Source organism: Spinacia oleracea, chromosome 4, assembly GCF_020520425.1.
Source record: "Spinacia oleracea cultivar Varoflay chromosome 4, BTI_SOV_V1, whole genome shotgun sequence".
Lineage (NCBI taxonomy): Eukaryota > Viridiplantae > Streptophyta > Magnoliopsida > Caryophyllales > Amaranthaceae > Spinacia > Spinacia oleracea.
In genome coordinates, this window is record NC_079490.1 from 180,019,683 (window position 1) to 180,024,639 (window position 4,957).

Here is a 4,957-nt window from a genome sequence, read left to right on the forward strand (position 1 = left end):
CTCAGTTACTCAGACTTCATATAAATTTTATGATAGTGTATTTTTACACAATCCGCGCATCGCACGTGATCTTATATTAGTTATATTTAATAAATTCTCGCACTCTGTGTCTCTTCTTCTAAAACAAAAAGTTTTTACATGAGTGACCCTTTCTTGAATTCTCCTTGATTTGTATTGCTACAGTTAATGAGTAGAACTCCGAAAAACAGTGGTAGTAGAAAAAAAAAACATTGTCTTTTTAAAGCGGTTCAACTTGAGTTACAAATTAATTAGTCCTCCATTTTCTTGCTTTCTCCCTATATGTTAACCAACATAACTCATTAAGGGTTTAAAAAACAATTGTACCTTAATTTTCATGACCTGGCGTGAATTGAACTTTTTTTTTTGGGGCTGGTCTGATCTAACTCAAATTGGCGTGAATTGAACTTTTTTTTTGGTCTGGCCTGATCTAACTCAAATCTTATTTATTGTTTGACTGTAAAGATTTCAAAAAACAAAATTAACATCATTATTAATAACTTAAATGATTAATGTTATAATTATTACTCCCTTCTTCACTTTTTGTTATTTACGTTCGGTATCATATACGCGATTTAACGACTAATTAACGTGGATTGAAATTCCTTCTATTTTTTATTTAAACAACGGTTTTTTCATGAAATGTCTCTGGGGTTTCACGAAATTCACCAAATACCCCCGCGTGTTTCAAAATACATAATATACCCCTATTTAAACTTATTTTGCACCGAATACCCTTGAACTTAACGGCCGTTAGTGTTCCGTTAGTGTTATTTTACCTTTATACCCTTACTCATCCAATATTCTACTGTTCACTTAAAAAAGAAAAAAAAAAAATCTTCTTCTCTCCTCTCCTATTCCTAGACCCATTCATCTTCATCCCAAATTTCCAATTTCCTACTTCATCATCTTCTTCACTCCATTTTCTCACTCCTGCCATTTTTGCTCTGCTTCAAAAACAAAAATATGTCTAGCCCATTGATTACACTAACCCCAACAAGAAATTAAGGTGGATCCGAACGTGTAAACCCCGACCCCAGACGGAGTCGAGTAAATCACCAATGCACATCAAGGGTGAATCAACTGTCCTCAAGAACCAACACAAGTTCTTCCGGCGCATTTTGTCCTCACTCACGCGCACCTTGAGAAAACTTCTCAGGAGGCCACCCATCCTAAGATTTCTCCCAACCAAGCACGCTTAAATGTGGAGTTTCTTAGGAAATGAGATCCTTAAAAGAAAGATGCATCTTGTTGTTATGAGTAGTATATTAAATTCCATTAAGCAATCATTAGGGGTATTATATAACGTGATGTGGACTTTCTACGGAGGGACGACATTATTCGTCATAACTTATTCTTGTTCGGTTCAGGAGCATCTAAGGGAAGGCACGCATCACAGATTGTATGTATTCCTAAATTGTGCTAATTGAATATGTGATTTATATGGATTTTGGCAACTATGGTTTTTCCGCATGTCAATTAGATTGTTCATAACCTAACACCTTTTACATTATACTTCATCCGTTTCAAAAAAATGCAACACTTTGACTAGCACGTTTGCTAATATTCAACTTTGACCATAATTATATCTAATTATCTTTTTCTAAAAAATCTTAAAATATATATTATGAAAATATATAATGAAATCAATCCAATGACATTTTATTTGATAACATTTGCTTTTAATATTTATTAAAAATTATATGGTCAAAGTTGGTGTATGAATAGTGACAAAACTTAAAGTGTTGCAATTTTTTTAAAAATATTTTGGACGGAAATTTTTTTATAGGTCCTTAACGATGGAGAAAAATGGTTCGGGTCGTTAACGGTGAAAAATTGAAAATGTGAGACCCTAAATTAGTTTAACTCCTATTTCTCGCTTTAAAAGAAATTGGTTTAAGGATCTAAAGTAGTTTCTCGCAATTACGGGGTAGGGTGAGGAAAAATATCTCTCGCCTCTTTCTCTCCCTCTTTCATTTTCTAGGGTTTATTTTCTTGGTCATCGTAGGTCGGAAATAGTCTAATTTCTTCAGAAATTAGACTATTTTCGACCCTTTGTCTTCATTTAACTCAGCTATTGTCTTTTAAATTCAATAAATTTTTATCATATGGGTGGCGTTCGTCCTTGTTCTTTAGTCTCCCTATTTTATTTTATTTTTGGTGAAAAGGAGCAAATAAATTAAACTTGGGAGGCAGCAAAGGTACTGTCCTCCCTCAAAACTTCAGTTGTAGCATAGTTTGAGGACATAGCCTCATTAGTTTGGTCAGCACCTGGATGGACGAAGTTAGCGTCAACAAAATAATCGTTAATACAGACCGGGGGAGGGGTTTTAAAATTACATCTCTCATTGATCATATTACAATTTTCCGCGCATTTTTAGCCAAGGAGTCAGCCAATAATTTGTTGGTGGATCTAGCTTCAAATACCAAGATTATGCCTTGATTAGCTTCAACTTTTTCACTGCAGACATCAAATAAGCAGTTTATGTCTCGAATTACATAACCGGGGCCATTGGTCTCATTTACAACAGGTAGGCAATATGAAGAAATAATGCATTGGGAGTTAAAACTCTTTGTAGCCCACGAAAGAGTTTCCTTGATACCCAAGATCTCACCCTCAAAAGCATCATGGGAAAACACAGTCACGAATCTTCCCTCAATCCAGCAAGAAGAACCGTCTCTTGCTACTACCGCAATACCCGAAGGAAGGAGAGGAGAAACAAAAGAGGAGTCTGAGTTGATTTTACTGAACCCCGGTTGGGGGGGGGGGGGGGGGACACCATGGAAGGGGGCTGGGATTTCCTTCTCTAGAGTGATTATTCTTAGTGAACAACCATTCTAAAGCAACCCATGAAGATTGGTTGGTTGAAGAAGCAATTGGGGATATTTGTTTGAGCGAAAACCCACACATTTTTGTGTTTTCATAACCCCTAATTTCTAAAAGCAAAAAGGACAATGTTAGGCACAATGTTAAGCCCAAGATAGGCAGCTTGCAGATTAGATTTGAACCATGTATTGAAAGGTTGAGCAACATCCACAACGAAAACTAACTTGTCCCATAACTCAGTTGCCCTCACAGAACCCCTAAAAAGGTGCACATTATCTTCAATAACCCCTGGGTAGAAAGAACATAAAGGGCTAAAGTGGAGTCTGAAGTTCAGGTTCTTTTTGGTGGCGAGTCTATCCTACCAAAGATGCCAGTAGAAAAACTGCATCTTAGGATTCCCCACGGTTTCCCAAATCCACTACCAATCATCTTCATTACATAAAAGGAAAGCTTTTGATCATTTATGAAATCTCTTGCTAGACTAGAACATAATTTCCCTTTTTTTTTTTGCCAATCAGAAAAAATTCTATCTGATTTTCGGAAAAAAACATTTGAGCCAATTCTGACCCTAAATCATTTGTAGTAGGGAAGGAAAGAAAGGAAGAAATTTGAGAAGAAGTAAAATCCTTGATGTCACTCACAGTTTTGATTCCTCACCCCGCCGAAGCGGACTCACTAGTAACAACCTTAACGACTCCTTGCCAACCCACTTATCAGACCATAGGTTAATGGAAGACCCCTCACCCACTTCCCAAGCAAGGCTATTGTGGTACAAACTCCACCCTTTTCCAATCGCTTTCCAGATGTTAGACCCCATAGAAAAGGAAGTAGGAGCAGATTTTATACAGATTTGTCAAAGATAAGAGTAGAAGAAATAGAGTTTTTATTTTCCGTCTTCCGACACAATTTTGCAAGAGCCACCGAATTGATCTCCGCATTACTGCAAAAACCCAGCCCTTCGTTTACGTTAGACATACCCATATTTTTCCATGACACCCAACGCATTTTTCTCTTGTTCATCCCCCAATCCCCCCCCCTCCCCCTCCCCCTCCCCCTCCCCCTCCCCCCCGGGAATTTTTTGGAACAAATCGAATCAAGTTTGACAGTAGTACCTTTTGGGCAGTCAAGAACTTGGATGTAGTACCTCAGGATAGCTACGAGGGAAGATTTAATGGGGAGAGATCTTCCTGCTTTTGAGAGAGTATTCGATTTCCAAGAATTCAGTTTAGCAGAAAATTTGTCAATGAGAAAAACAAGCTCGACTCTAGTTGGTTTCCTAAATTGGAGGAAATCCAAGGTAGGTTCCTAATCTGGACGAGGTACATTCAGATGAGTCAAGTGGAAATCATACTCGCGGCTACAACAAAATCGTTGGACCTCTATCTTAAAAGGTTGCATGTTCCAGCGTTATATATGAGAGACGTTCAATCGTGCAAGATCTATTCAACAACCGTAATTTTGATGAAGGAAACCTCTATTTGATTCAATTTGTCATGTATTTGTTAGATCTATATTTCTCTTATAAATGTCATATGAACTTTTTACGGAGTATTAATTAATGAATTTATTTTCCTTAAAAATCAAAAATAAAAAAAATGGTTTCTCGCAGATTTTCTAGGAAAATTTGGCAAATACAACCTAATAAAGTTTCATATTTGTCTATTACAACCTCAAACTTCTAATTTTGTCAATTACAACCTTAAACTTATACATCCATTTTAAATTACAACCCAAAGTTATTTTCCGGCAAAAAATACCGAAAAATGACGTCATTATGTTATTAAAAAAAACAATTACATAATCTATAAAGAAAATTAAATCGAAAAATAAGAACTAAAACAAAAAAATCGAAAAATGACATCATCTTCCGGTGATTTTTTTCGGAAAATGACTTCGGGTAGTAATTTAAAATGGATGTATAAGTTTGAGGTTGTAATTAGCAAAATTAAAAATTTGGGGTTGTAATTGGCAAATAGGGAACTTTACTAGGTTGTATTTGCCAAATTTGCCGATTTTCTAATATAAATTTAATCAAAGTTTTGACCGAGTCGAGCTTGAATCTCTCACGAACCGAAAAGTCTCGAGTCGAACCCCTCAGGCTCTCGAGTCGTC